Source organism: Theropithecus gelada, chromosome 1, assembly GCF_003255815.1.
Source record: "Theropithecus gelada isolate Dixy chromosome 1, Tgel_1.0, whole genome shotgun sequence".
Classification (NCBI taxonomy): domain Eukaryota; kingdom Metazoa; phylum Chordata; class Mammalia; order Primates; family Cercopithecidae; genus Theropithecus; species Theropithecus gelada.
The window spans coordinates 11,145,769-11,161,610 of NC_037668.1; the positions used below are offsets into that span (position 1 = coordinate 11,145,769).

General features: G+C 44.6%; 1 protein-coding gene across 2 annotated transcripts in view; it reads right to left on the reverse strand.

Moving 5' to 3' along the window:
• The window catches only part of TBX15 (T-box 15), a 108,022-nt gene that overhangs the window by 89,515 nt on the left and 2,665 nt on the right, over nt 1–15,842 (reverse strand). The window lies entirely within an intron of this gene.

Here is a 15,842-nt window from a genome sequence, read left to right on the forward strand (position 1 = left end):
CCTTTCTTTCTTCTCTAAGTCCAGGATTCTTATTCCTATTATAGAGATTCCAGAATATAGAGAGATCAACTGACACATTCAAGGTCACACCTACAGGTGACTGGCAGGCATCTCACGCTGGGCTCAAGGATCATCTTGAAGCCAAGTCATCTGTAAAGTGGCTGTAGTGGTCACAAAACCCATCACTAAAGTTTGACAACCACCAATTCAGTTTTACAAATGTTAACTGAGTGTCAACAGGAATTCAAAGATGAGTAAGACACAGTGCTCTCCAGGGTTTTCCAGTCTAGTTGGGGCTTGTAAAATAAATATTTTTTCCAAAAAGTTATAATTCAAGCAAAAACATGTTGGATGTCATAAGAAAGGTACAAAATACTAGTTTTCACAGGCTTGTAACTTATCCATTCATCTGTGACAAATTCTAAAATGTAGAAAATATCAACCAAAACCATTGTGTGAGTGTGTATATGCATTTACATGTGCACAAAGATGGCCACAGAATAAGAGGGACAACCAAAGCCAACAACCCTTTGGGTACAGGCATCAATTGCCCAGAAGTCTAAAGGTTAATGCCAATCTAATAGGGAAAAAGGAATCGAACAGGTGTGCATCCTGCCAAGAAAATAACAGGTTAAAACCAAATGACTGTCCTGTTGATAGTGTAAAGCCGGCAGGTATTCTATGATGATAAAGGCAGGACAAGAGCCTTGATTAATGGTCAAGTCAGGTTACTTGGTGAAGACCTCCTCCCAAGAGAAGCTGATGATGATGGCCAAAGGGGGACCCTTGTATTTATACAATCTTAGCTACACCTTTGAGAGTTGCAGAAAACCTAACTGGAGCTCTTTTGTGACCACAAAACCACAGAAGCACCCTGGCACCATTTTGAGAGGAAACCAAAAAGACATCCCTAAAAGAAGAGCTCCCTTTAGCCAACTCCAAGTTAAAGGTAAAATTGGTGAATCCAAAGACTTTCCTCCATTACAGTATATCCAAACATATGAGCTCTGCATGGACATATGTAATGTTCTGAAGCCATTACATGTTTGGATTTATACATCATGTCAATTAACACTTATATCAAATTGCCCTTTTCCATCTTAGAATACTCCTGTCATATTTGGTGTCAAGATAGATCTTGAAAGTAGAATAAACTTTCTTTAGAAAGAAATTTATGGGAAAAAGCAGGAGGAACGGTGCTCCAGACAGCAGCAATAATGGCATGGAGGAGGAGAAAAAGCCGTGTGGAGAGGAGCTGTGATTAGGGCAGCAGTAGAAAGTAGGCAAGGAGGGTAGTTTGGTAGTTTGGGACCAGGGACCGTCTTGTGCCAACACTCTCCAAATAGTTTCTTTTCCTTTCTTTTCTTTCTTTGTTTTTTGTAGATGGAGTCTCACTCTTGTCACCCAGGCTAGAGTGCAGTGGTGCAATCTCGGCTCATTGCAACCTCTGCCTCCCAGGTTCAAGTGATTCTCCTGCCCTCAGCCTTCCAAGTAGCTGGGATTACAGGTGCCCACCACTGTGCCCAGCTAATTTTTGTATTTTTAGCAGAGACGGGGTTTCACCATGTTGGCCAGGCTGGTCTTGAACTCCTGACCTCAGGTGATCCACCTGCCTCAGCCTCCCAAAGTGCTGGGATTACAGGCATGAGCCACCGCGCCCAGCCAAATGGTTTCTCATAAAAACACTAAAGAGTGTCTGAGTTGTCTCAATGTATGAAAAGTGTAATTATGAGCAAGGTAGACAGATGATAATATTGAGCATTCCCTAATTTTGCACCAAATATGAGAGGAATATTCTAAGATGGAAAAGGGTAATTTGATACAAATGTTAATTGACATGCTGTATGTACCAGGTACTATGCCAAGCACCTTAGATTTGTTATCTCACTTAATTCTCACAAGAACTCTGCAGCAATATTATTGCCCTCATTTGACATGTACACAGCTGAGGTACAGTGTGCCCAGGTCATGTGTTCAAATTCACAGCCAGAAGAGTTGCTCAAATCAGGTCTCCCTGACTCTTCCCTGCAGTTCAGTGCTACTTCTTTGGCCTCTATCTACTGTCTTAGTTTCCCATACCAACCAGCTTTCTCCGCTTCTGGTACATGAAGGCTGTCTGCTTTCATGCTTTCATACTCACACTCACGCTCATCTCCCAACAGAGGCCATCGAATACACTGCAGGGTTAGTAGTCAGCTGACAAGATGATGGACAAAAAAAAAAAAGCCCTCAGAATTCAGAAAAGGTGCTGAATAAAAAATCCCTCAAAAGTCTAAACCTATATACATGCCCAAAAACTGCCCTTATAATAAAGCAGATTTTTCCTTCTCAGCACTGACCAGCAATGAGCCACACAGCTGTGGAAGCCTAACAATTTGGGCAGGAAAACAGACAGGCAAAGAAAAAGAAGAATGTAGTCAATCCCCAAAGAAAAAATGTTAACATCCGGAACCAATTCACCCACGCAGGCTAGGGAATTGTTACACCCAGTTCTCCATAACATCCCTCAGCACCGCCCCCAACACTCCCCTACACACATACACACACACACTCTCATACACACTGGCTGAGGCTTGGCTTACTCTCTGCTCACCCCTACAGCCACCAAATTGGCCTGTGTCTTTAGGAAGCACCTCCTGCAGTACCTACCACCCAGTCAGAATATCACAGAGATGCCTTAAATCTCTGTGTTGTCACAGTCTAATCTGGGTAATGCACAGTTGTACCAGATGGGATCTAATGTTCCCAGGATTAATGTTGGTCATGCAACTAGTGCTCTGAACACTGCGGGGAAAATGAAATGACCAAGGCCTGGCTAGTTGCATACCTTGCAGAATCTACATTTCTAATGTGATAGATCTTATGGATGAGATCCAGTAAATCACCCAAGATTGCAGTGTTCATCTCATCCTCTGCCACACTCTATATTTCAAGAATTTGGCTCTCTATGGGTTCCTTGGGAAAGGAAATGGACCCAGAGATTCATATGCTTCTGTTGCTGCAGGAGCGTATCAAATCCCATCAATCAGTTGCCTGCATAGAGTGGTGCTGGCAATAGGAGAAAGCAAAGCTTTAAAACAGAGATGGATTTTACATCTTTCTCTTTTTCGCTTCTAAAAGCCATTTTTTTCATCACTGGCCACAACAGACAGGAATATGACAGACTATACAACTAAAGAGCCAAGAAACACATTAATGCTAAAATCCACGCACCAAAACAGGGGCAGGGGGCTGGATTTTCTTCAAATCCCTGTTGGAGACATCAGACTTCCTAAGAGAGGAAGGTTACTCAGAGTGGAGAAAAAGTGATGGAAAGACAGTGAACAGGTGCGCCAGAAAAGCATGAAACCTGTTGTTGAGTTCTCTGAAACTCACTGCTGGCATCTCATCCACTTACAGCATTAGAAGAGTAACAGAGCACAGGGTGTAAGTGTTCGTTGAGATGAGAGACTTCTGCAAGTAACTGAGTACCATACCAAACAAGGCTACTCTAAATAGAGCTGTTACAAAATAAATGAATCAGAGCAGTCACTCAGAGGTTAAAGTTAAAACCTCTACCCTAACAGCGGGTGTACTTGCCGTGGGTCCTCAAGGCAGTTTCCTAATCCGAAGGCATTAAAAAGAAGCCACTGTGGAAATCAGAATCTCTTCCTTTGTAAATTCAATCCATGGCAAAGGGATTTCAGCTGTGATTACTGAGTTTGAAAAAAATCAACAGTACTTAGAAATGCACGAATTGCCCGTCATTGCAACTGATATGTTTCTAAGCTGTTCCATTTTGAATCAATTACCAATAAGATTCCATCCATCCCATTGTGAATGGAGAAGGGAATGGGTAAAACAGAACAGTTAAAGTTTCCCCCAAATTTCACTGCGTGAGGAGATTTAGGATGGAGAGGTTTTAGATAAAAATTCAATATGTAGTCACTATACTTCAGACACTGAGATTTTTGTGCATTAAAGTCAAAGAAACGCAGGTCATGTTGGGAAGGCTGCACGTGCACCATTCCAAAGACCACGGTTTAGAAAATCAACCCTGTATCACTGCCACAAAGAGACCTCTACTAGCAGGTATGGAAAAGTCACCTTAGGAGCAGAAGAACTAATAATGACAAGCAAGGAAGGAAAAGACCTGGAAACTATAAATAACCTCTCTCTCATTCACAATTTAACAATTTCTGTTTTGGTGACAACGTGAGCAGCAAACATAAATTTCCACCTACAAAGGTTCAAAATTCTCCCTAGAGCTCTTAAGAGTCATCTACAGGACAGGCAATATAATCTAGTGGTTAAGGATATTACTCTGGAGCCACACACGGCTGAGTTTAAATTCTGGCTGGGTCACTTAAAGTATACTGGAACTGTGCAACGGTGGGTGAGCTATTTAATCCGTTGAGCCTTCATTTCCTCATTTGTAAAATGGGGAAAGAATTACCTTCCTCGAGACCTATTGGGTAGATGCAATGAGAGAATGTGAATAAAACCATCCACACAGTACCTGGTACAGAGTGTGCTCTCAATTCATGAAAGCTACTGCTGGTTAGAGTTGTGGACGCTGAGCAAAGATAATGCTTGGAAAATTGGAAAAGTATAGGAACATCTGTCTTGGGGATAAAACATAGGGCAGAGTCTAATTTGAACACTGAGACCTAGATTCCAGAAGGAAAGGGCAGCTCCCTTTTCCTCTGGATGGTCAGGACCTCAGCACTTCTTCTTAAGGGCCCTGGGCTGCTTCTTGAAGGAGACTGAGGAGAGGATCTCTTCTCTGTTCCTCTTTCCTAGGGAAGCCACCTTCTCCCTCTGTTGCCAGGAAATAATATAAACAAAGTCTAGGGTGAAACAAAAAATTTTAAAAAATTAGTAAATTATCAAATCCAGGCTTCTGTTTTACAGAAGGAAGAAAACTGGGCAAACCAGGGCTGCCAAATGTAGGTTGTCCAGTCCTAAACCGGGCAAATCAGAGCTGAGGTTTCTGTTGTTTCTCTAAAAAAAGACTTCCCAATTTCCTCTTCCCTGACATTCAGCTCAGTTATAGGCTTTCTTTTCATTTAGTCTCTTTCTTCTTTTATTCTTTTTGTTGTTGTTGTTGTTGTTGTTTTAATTCAGCCAAGCAACACCTACTAATCCTTTATTGCAGCTTCAACTAACTGGTGCAACTGGCTCATTTTTTCTCAGAATGGGGGGGGGGGGGGGGGGAGGGGAGTACATTGGAATATGGCTTTGCAAACAAAGAATGAATCCTCCTATTTCCTATCAGGTAAAGTCTGGATTCTTAGGGATTTCTGAGCTCTGGGAAGAAATATCAAAAGCTAACCAAAGAGAAACATGCTTGTGTTATTCCACCTCCCTGCATTCAGAAAGGCCTTCCTGTCTTCTCAGAGCAGAGTTCCTAGGGAAGTTGGTAAGGCTGAGTCTCCTCAGCCCCGCTTCTGCTCACCCCCTCTTCCTACTGTATGCCAGTCAGCTACTCCCCACCCCTTCCCCAGATGCTCACTCAGGTTAGCATTTTGCCTCAGTGGAACCTTCAATAGCAACAGCTGTCAAAAGTCCTTTCGTCTTTATTAGCCACAGGTACTCAAATTCTGTACTGTTTCTAGCCATAGGCTATAAACAAAGTGGGGATTCCACTTCAAGTCCCAAACATTCCATTTAAAGCAAAAGAATGGGGGAGAGGCGCAATGGCTGCTATAGATTACAATTTGCAACAATTTCTTATCCAAGCTGCTCACTAAGATGAGTAATTGCTGTCAATTCAATTGATAGGAATAATAGGCACTATGCTAAATCTTGTGTTCCTGTATGTGAACCATCTCATGTAATTCTCAGGTAATCCTTTAGTGAACACATTTATTATTCCAATTTCATAGATGCAGAAACTAGGGTTGAGGGTGATTAACTAACTTGCCCAAGGTCATACAACTAGCAAGCGTTAAAACCAGGGCTCAGACACATGCAGTCTGACCCCAAGAATCTGATCTTTTAACCACTACACTGTGTAATTCATTCATTCATTGCACCAAGTAGAAATGATAATAAGATACAGTATTTTGTGAGTGTTTTGATATACATATAATTGTTATATACACATATATATGCACATATACATAGCATAGGGGCTGGCACAGAGTGCCTATTTAATAAATGTTGCTGTTTGTTATCATGGTTCTTATCATGTTATCATTATTACAGTTTTATTATTTATTAAATGCTTCCTATGTAACAGCCATTTGTCCTTGGTTCTGGAGATACAAAAACAATGAGGACAAGGTCGTTGGCCTACAGGGGCTGCGCAGAATGCAGACATCAGATGAGGGTGAGGAGCCATCACTGGAGTTTGAACCCACCTGCAGAAGTCTGTAAGGAAATAAAGCCCTACAGATAGAAACACAAGAAACCCTCCTAGGTGTGTGCTGGGCACAGTTTTGCATCTGACCCTGCCCTCAAGTTCAGCAGCTATGAATAGAGGCCTTGAATGCTAAGCTGTCTTCTGATCTATCTTGTTGACAAGCGTTTTGCCTGTTACTAAGTCATCCTTTTAGCATTCTCACATCTCTGCCAGATCAAGATCTCGGCTTAGCAGACTAGACATGGAAAATAGTTGCTAGTGCTTTCCATCAGGCTCAAATAGTAATGAGGGGGCAACTGATTTTTATTAGCCCACCAATTCAACTCACCAGTGATGAAGTTGCTTTTTTCAACCCTCATTTTTCAAATCCAGAGTTTTTCCAGTTATTTCTGGGAATGGCACAGAAAATGTTCAAAGCATAAATAACTTACATTTCCTTTAAATTCGCTAATGCCGTAGAACCCTTTCAACAGCGTTCACGCAAGCAACAATAGGTTACATCATACACAAGGACTGGAAATCACTGATCCAGGACTGCTGAACATGTGATATTAATACAAAAACTTTTTCAAGAACTTTACCAAAACTTTCAATTCTAGCTCTAAAAATCTCTCTTTTTTAAACTTTTTGGCCTTGTGTTGCTATTGCTGTTAATTTCTACAACTGCAGTAAAACTCCTTCGTTCCAACAAAGTAAGGATGGGTCAAGTGATGGCCAAAGTACTTTAGGAGAAAATGTTAATATTTCAAAAAACAAAACCAAAGTTAAGATCACAGAATCTTGTAGCTAAAGGGGCCTCACATGTCATTTGAGCCTCATCTCCCTCATTTCACAAATGAGGCACTGAGGCCTCATCAGTGGCTATAAAACAATTTTGAAACTTTTTTCAACATTAATATATCTGGTTTTAAATTAAATATCCCTGGTTCCAACATCAGTTGCAAAACTAGCACTAGAATCTAGGACTCCTAACTTAAGCTCCTCCAGCCCTCTTTCTACCATAAAAATATGGATATAATACAGAACATGAGGGTCTGTGTTGAAAGCTTTGCAGGAAAGTGAAGACATACATATCCACATAAGTAAGCAAAGTTTCTGATATATTTTACAATTCAGTATTTCTCTGTAAGTTTGTTTATACCTGTAATTGTCTAACTAAATCCTTCTTTCTAAATAGCGCATAGGTATAGCCCCTCCCACCCTTTGATGCCAAAAAAATCAAATTATTAATTAAGTTTCTAAATTGAGAAAACTTTTCTGAACCCAGGGAAGACACCGCTGTGTTCACAATCACTTGTTGGCTCAAATGTTTGCCCCTCCCCACTGCGAAATTCAGTTATTTATTTTTCAGGAGCAAGAGTGGAAGCACTAAAACACCCAAGGCACCTAGCCCCTAGGTTTACAATTCTGAGCCCTGTATCCTGGAGAGATTAAAGCTTTGGAGCAAGGATGCATCGGGACAGGACTTCGCTTCAAAGGGAAGCCATTCCCACTGGCTTCTTAAAAGAACGCAGTTACTTCAGCTACTAGTAGTCACTTCTCACTCTGCTTTTACACTTGGTTGGTTTTTTTTTCTTTTTCTTTTTTTTAATAAAAGAATGAATTCATCGTTTTTTAATCCCCCAAGAGCAGCGTGAAGGACAATCATTTGATTTTCTTTGTCTCGGTGGGCAATGCCCGCTTTCTGGGCGTGAGCATCCCTGTCTCTTAGGCACCCAGGGATCCTCCATGTCACGATCTCACAGGATGACTTTCCTTTTTAACAGACGAGCTACGATATATACTGACCCTAGATTTACCCATTTGGAAATGGTTAGGGATTAAAAGTTCTTCAAGCCATGGGATTTTTGGTTTCTAATTGCTAATGTTTGAAGTCAGTTTGATTCCTCGGAAATTTGTTCTGCCTGATGAAAGCAAAAGCTCGAACTCCCCTCAGGGCGTGAGGTGTAAGACCCTTGGGTTCATTTGCATTTCTGGTTTGCTGTTGGCGGGTTCCTGATTTGTTTTTGTTTTGTTTTGTTTTAGTTGGGGGGGGGGGGTGTCTTTCACCAGGGCCTTCCTGGTTAGCCCAGGGTCCCCACATTTCTCCAGAATGTAAATAGAGCTCAAAACAGCGGCCATCCCTCAGGGTTTCGGGTCCCGGGTTTCCAAGGCCCTGCGATAACCCCGGGGGCACGCGGCGCGGCGAGGCCAGGCGAGGCGAGGCGAGGCGAGGCGGCTGGGCCAGCGCGGAGCCCCGGGCGCGAGAACAGGAACTCCGGCCGGCACACTGAGGCGGTGCAGCCCAGCCGCGCCTGACCCGGCCGCCGTTCCCGCCCCGCGGCGCCTCCAAGGCCCGGCCGAGGGGCCGAGGACGGGCAGACGCGGCCACGGCCCAATTCTGACTTGTGAAGGTCACCGAAACTGCTCTGTTTTCCCAGAGATGGGCTGACGGAAAGAGATGCAATCCCAGTTCCTTCTGGGGCGAAACGGAATCTGAAATTCTTGGAGAGGGGGAAGAACTGGACGTTTTCATCGTGCGTGGAGGAAAATTGGGGGAGGGGAAGTGAGTGGCAAGTAAGGGGGTTAACTGCTTCCCGGACCCCTATCCGGAGCTTAAACTACACGTCCCCAGGTGTGGGACAGTAAAAGAGAACGCAGCGGTGAGGGGATTAGGAAAATCGGTTCATCCAGTTGAGAACTAGGAGCTAAAAAAAACTCCAAGGCTCCGAGCTAGGTCTATAATAAATACCTAAATCTCTAATGTTCCCTTTCCAAGGGAACTCTACTCGCCATCTGTAGTGGGTGGTTTGTGTTTTTGTTTTTTAATCCTCTAAAGTGTATGGCAACATTTTGGAAACTGTCAGCTCATTTGAGCCTTGGCAACTATATTGTAGAAAATATACGACGACAAGTAAGAGGACGCTTTTACATACATTCTTTATGTTCTTAAATTAATTTCCCCAAATCACGATGTTTCTCTAGTTATTTCTATAAGCCATTTTTATTATTAAGATTTCTTAGTTATTCCGTTTGCTTTCTACATGGAAGAACAAGAAACCACTTTTTAGAATAAAAAGCACCATTCTGCCCATCCAAAATTAATACAAATTACAAAATTAAATTTAGTTACAAAAATTCCACTCTCCCTGTTCCTTTAAATAGCATCTGTACAGTCTCAATTTCTGGTATTTTGACTGGTACTTTTTTTTTTTTCCCCCTTCTTTTTTGAGACAGAGTCTTGCTCTGTCGCCCAGGCTGGAGTGCAGTGGCACGATCTCGGCTCATTGCAACCTCGGCATCCTGGTTCAAGCGATTCTCCTGCCTCAGCCTCCCGAATAGCTGGGATTACAGGCCCCCACCACCACACCCAGCTAATATTTGTGTTTTTAGTAGAAACAGGGTTTCACCATCTTGGCCAGCCTGGTCGTGAACTCCTGACCTCGTGATCCACCCGCCTTGGCCTCCCGAAATGCTGAGATTATGCCTGGCCTTGACTGGTACTTCTGACTTTGGTCACAGTCATCAGTTTATTTACAAGTTAAATGGCAATGCCCATTACCTGGAAGTTTCAAAACTGGGATACTCTAGAATCGTCCCATGATACCTAGGGGTGACAAAACTTTTGGCCTCCCAAATTTTATACATTCCCAATTTGTTAAACTGGCCACACACACACACACAATGGCAGTTTCTTGTCCCAAATTTTATCTACATCCAATTCAGAACTGACATTTTGATGTGAATATAGTGTTCTGGTGATATTATGGTGTTCACACACATAAGTTTGTGTATAAACACATACATTTGTGAACATATGTTTTATACACTTATCCATAAAATATATAAAACACTAGCTAATATTTAAAGTATAAAATGAAAAGTAGTCATTTGCAAGGCCTGTTTTCACTTCTGGTATCAAATGCTCATCACCAGTTTTGCAGTCAGCAAGATATCTTGCCTAAAAGTGAAGCCATTAATGGCACTGAAGAAATGTTGATTGGTCCTCACCAGTTGCTTGAATTCCCCTTTTCCCATTTCACAGCGGGTCCTCCCTACCAAATCACATTTTCCACCTCTGACACTTAGAGCAAGGGCCTCACTTAAATTAACTAATGATTATCCTTCCCCCAAGAAGTGTAAACAGGACCCTAATTTATAAATTTGCTAATTGCTGTTCCCAGTGCAGACCCCTGAGTATCTCAGTCATGCACATATAAAATTCCAGACTTACTAGAAACCAGGAAAAGAGAAGCAAAAATAAACTACACGGATGAGAAAGAATAAGGAAAAGAGATTCCACATTCCACCAGTTCCTTAGTCTTCCCTTTTGTGAAAAGTATCTCAAAAGGTCAAAACATAAATCTCAGATGGGAAAATCATTTAAATATTTTCTCCTATTGAACAACTTTATCTTTTGAGAGTATGAAAGCAATAACCGGCTATGCTCCCAGAATAATAATCGAATGGAATCCTGTTTCCAGAAAGGAGAAAGGTATATAGCATGGCAATCTGCCCTTTATCCCTGTGGAATTTGCACAGTTTGGCCTTGCTTTAAAAAACAAAAAACAAACAAAACAAAAAACTATAGACACCCTGAGAAGGAATTCACAGATTTAAGAGGTAATTGTTTTTCTCCCGGGTGTGAGAAATAAAGTTCTGCCAGAGTCTATAATCAGGATCTCAAAGCAGTCCTCTCATCTTGTAATTTTTTTTGGCAATAGAACGATTGCGATGGACCTGAAATATTTCACTCAATAATAGCATTGAGTGCCCTAAGAGAGGACTGGATGAACACAATGTTTAGGCCTTCTAAGCCAAAATGTATTTGTCCCTTTCTCCTTGTGGCCTAATATGAGCGTTAATGACGAGGGACTCGTTTCCATGTTTACACTTATGAAGAACAGTATACAGATCAATGGAGAACACAAACCACAATACCCAGTATTTTTAGTTTTGGTCCCCAGTTTAGGCATTGCATGCCATTCTTCACTCACTCCTCACATGCTGTCTATATTAAAAGCTATTTTAAACAAATTTTCTTCCATAATTAAAAGATTTTTATACCATTTGAAGTCATTGGTATGGGAGGTGTCAGAAAAATGTCAGACAATTTGTGTCACCATCATTTCAGTCTGAATTCCTGCTTAAGAAATTTAATTCTCCCTTCCTCCCTGCATGAAGGTTGCCCCCATGAAACTTTCCTTCTAGGAATTTCACCTATACAAATCAAGATACCCAAAGTGGCAAGCTCAGAGCCCAAATATAGCGCTCAGTAAGAAATAACGTTGAGTTGGGAGTAGAAGATCTGAATTCAGAATTGCAGCGCCCGTAGACTGTGTGTGAAGTTGCCTGGAAAGCCTTCGCTGCCCATGAGGTTTGTGCTTCCCCAGCGGGTCTCTGAGGTGCAGAGGTGGACGCCAGAGGCGGGTGAGGGGTCGCCCTGCACTTCGTGGCAGCAAAGGGAGAGACCTGCACACCCGCTTGTGATCCCTGGGTCTATCATTACTGGCTTCTGAAGCGCGGGAACCTAGGGTGGGAAGGGACCTTTGGAAATGCAAACCACAGCCCATTTTACCTCCTCCCCATCACAGTCCAAACTCTGCATCTGGGTTTTCCCATTCACTGAACTTCCCATTGCCCTCGTGCAATTTTCCGTGGTCACTTCTTTGGGTGGGAACAGGTTACAATTACTTCCCTTTGCCTACTGGTTTGTATTGTGCCACCGCGCAGGAGCCGGAGTTTTACGTAGAATGTCTTCATAACCATCTCAGCTGCCCGGGAACCCAGCCCCGTGCACCCAAAGGGCTTCTAATTTAGTAAGATCAGATCAGTGCGCAGAAAAAGGCCCTTGGCGGTCATCCTCTCAGCGAACAATACTCCTCACTGGCCCATGACAAATTCGGGCCTTATCTCCCTCTCGCTTCCCTTCACACAAGGTCACTTACCAAAAGGGTGACCTCCGCGGAAGACCGTTTTAACCTGACAAGCGAGTGCCTTGCGTAGGTCCACCAGGCCTCACCCTTGACTCCTCGAAGCCACGAACCTCCAGGCCAGCACCAGTGCAGGGGCGTGCACAGCAGAGACGAACCAAGGTTCCTTATCCCTGGACTCTACCCCAGCAGACCCTCCGGCATCTCACTCTACGCGTTCGCGGAACACCCTGTCCCTGCGGTCTGAGCTCCGGCCTGTGCCCTGGCTGGCGCTTGCCCCGCGCAAACACACACACATTCTCCCCCGCTGGCTTGAACTCATCCCTTTTTATTTGTTACTTAAACGTCAGTGAAGAGTCACTTCCTCCGTGTTCACCCTGTTTCCCTATTGGGGGTTGGAGGTGGGTAGAGAGGTGATGTCAGAATTAAAATCTCCGAGTTTTATTTTGAGCAAACAAACCATAAACTGGCAGATTAATTCATATGACCACTTGATCTAGATAACTCCAAAGAAAAGAGTGCCCTGGGGCGGCCGCGCTTACTGCACGGGCTCTTCCTGTCTCATTTCACTAGGAGTTGAGCTGTCGGGCGCGTTCGAGAATGCGAGACCTGCCACGTGTGCACGTGTACGCGGAGTGTCAATCTGCCTGCGTATTCTTGGGTGTGCCTGTCTAGGTGCCCACCCGCGCGCGCCACCACCTCCCCAGGCCTCTGGAGTGCAGCGGCTGCGTGGCCCGGCCCGAAGTCTCTGGAGGAGGAAATCCTTCCACAGAAGGTTTGAATTATTTCGCTCCGCGGGAGACCCGGCTTCGGCCGCACTCAGCAGATTTTGGCGGGAAAGGCCCAAGCCCTAGCTGAGGACTCCGGGTGGAGCCGGGGCTGAGGTCCCAGCGCAGATGGCGCCGCCGAGCGCCTGAAATATACTTGCAAGGCCGCAGCCAGAGCAGCTGTTCCAGCCGATCCTAGCTCTAAAGTTCCTCTGTTGCTCTGGGAGAGGGAGGGGACGAGCAGGCTCCAGAGCCAGGCCTCCGAGGCTGGTCTTGAGGCACTCCTAGCGGCTTCTCCAAAAGACGAGTGCCGGCGTAGGTATGACAGTGAGGGTACCTCACAAACCCTTCTCCAAAGTCTGGCGGGCCTTGGGGTTTTTCGGGGCCACCAGGCTCGGTGGAATTTTTGAAACACTTTCGAAATACATAGTTTCCTCTGTGGAATGAATGCCTACAACGCGCAGGCCGGACGGATCCCGCGTTGCTGCAGGTTGGTGCCCCAGGCTGCGGGTGCTTGGGCGCCAACTAAAGCCAGCTCTGTCCAGACGCGGAAAGAAAAATGGGCTGTGAGAAAGCAAAAGGCCGCGATTTTGAATGAAAAGGCCGCGTTTTGAATGAAAGTTAAACATGAAAATCTGACCCTAAGGTTTTCTAAAGATCGCAGAATTTTGAGGCTCAGGCAGAGCGGACTAAAAAACCGTGTCATGAGAGATGGTGAGAATACTCTAGGCATGAACGTGTGCGTGTGTGTGAGTGTTTAATTCTTCCCCCAAAACAATTTTTTGTTCTTTTCCTATTCCGGGTTTGTTATCGGCCTAGGGCAGGAGAGCCACACAGCGGCTTCTTGGCCCTAAGAAGGAGAAGAGAGTTGAAACATTAATGACGCTCACCCGGGAAGAGACGCTGCCCTGGGCACAATAGGGTCGTCTGCGCTACTCCTCCATACACAGATCTTTAAATGTGACCCTGTGTGTGTTCGTTAGGGTGCTACATTACAGCAAAATAAAGGCCTAAAAAGAACTCCAGCCGCGGTAGCGCCTTTCGCTACTGCCTGAGTCTGGAGCCCACAGCGCCACCTCTTCTGCTCCCTGGACCACTGCGTCTCCACGCCAAGGTGCCCTTTTTACTAAAAGATCTTTTCTCATCCTATCAGCAAATCGTTAAAAAAAAGTCTTAGCCATTGCGGGGGCTCCAACTTAAGGATTCCCCCGGCCCACTAAAAGGCTAGGCCCCGGCCTGCAGCCCAGCTCTGCAGAAAGCCAGAGAGTGCTGGGCTTTCAGCTTCTTCCTCCTAGACCCTTGCCCCACAAATATATTTCGTTTTCTGTAATCCAAATACCCATCTTTTTCTTAAAAAAAAAAAAAAGATAACGTAATGGGAAATGACCACCCGAACTCTGTTACATAAAGTTAGTTCTGTTAGATCTTCCACCCCACCCCCATCCCGCGGGAGAGTAAATAGAATTCGGGAGCTCAGCTCCCCAAGTTTACGCTCTGGAATGGTCTCTTTTTGCCTCATTCCCTAACTTTTCTCTCTTCCGCCTCCTGAATGGGGCTCAGGGTGAGGAGAACTGCAGAAAGAGCAAACTCTGATCTGAGTCTCTAATTATGACCCCATGTATTACCCCTTTTGAACATAAGGCCCTAGACGGGCTCCGTGCGAACTGGGGCTTCCCAAGAGAAAACTTCCCGGGGACAGGACGTCTGCCACGCGCAGCTAAAAAACTTCTGTTTTTTCCGCCGTGGGGAAAATAAAAGAAACTTAAAAATTCTAAGGTGTCATAACCCCTGCAAGAACTTCTAACTGTATGAAGGCCCACGCGAGATTTTGACAATAGATAAATGAGGTGAGGAAATAGGGTCTGGCCAGGGAAGGGAAACACACATTAGCCCTGGGTCCCTTTCTGGAATGTCCACGCAGGGGTCCGCGTGGACAAGCACTTGCATTCAAATACAGGAAAACGCTCGGACGGTCGAAATAAATCTCTTTTTAATTTTCTTTTCATCGACTAATAAAAATAATTCCCCAGCACTAAACTGAAATACCGTAACGGGCCACAAAAACACGGAGAATTCATAAAACTCTATCTCTGCAGGTCACCCGCTAATCGCATTATTATTAGCCTCGGGAGCATGGAAATTGAACTGTCACTGCCTAAAGAGAAAATGTAAGCGACAGCTGTCCCTCCTCTGAGTTGGACAGCTTTGCGGTTGGGATCCCCAAGTTCCTGAGCCCTAGGCCGTCTCTATCCCAGTGCAGGCCGCTGCCCCCTCCCCAGGCTTGCCAGCCTGCGAAGCGGGGTCTACTCCCCAGCTCTGGCTGTTCAGCAGGAGCACCTTCCAGTATGGTTTTAGAAGTCCGAGCTGGAAAGCTTCTGAAACCGCTAAACCAAGTTTCAAGCGTTGTGTGTGTGTGTGCGTGCGCGCGCACACTCAAGATTCTTCCGACAACAGCTGTTCCCCCGGGCTGTTTTTGCACAGTTGAAATCTTGGCACTTAACACAAAACGTTAAAGTTGGCTTCTCCCCTCCTAGGGTTCTGTTAAAATACAGACACGACATCCGCCCTGCTTTTTTCATGTTCAGTGCACATAATATACATGGGTTACTGTAGGACCTGAGACAAAAATCAATCGTACCCACACCCTAAATACACAGAGATGTGGGCCCTGAAGAGTGGCCCAGGGAGTAGGGGGTCTAATACCCATTCTTGTTTCCGTAAACGCCAAAGGAGTAGAAATATAATTATGTTCCACCATCGAAAAGTTGGTGGGAGAAGGGCAAGGACGAGGTTGAAAACTAAATGAGACAAACTGGT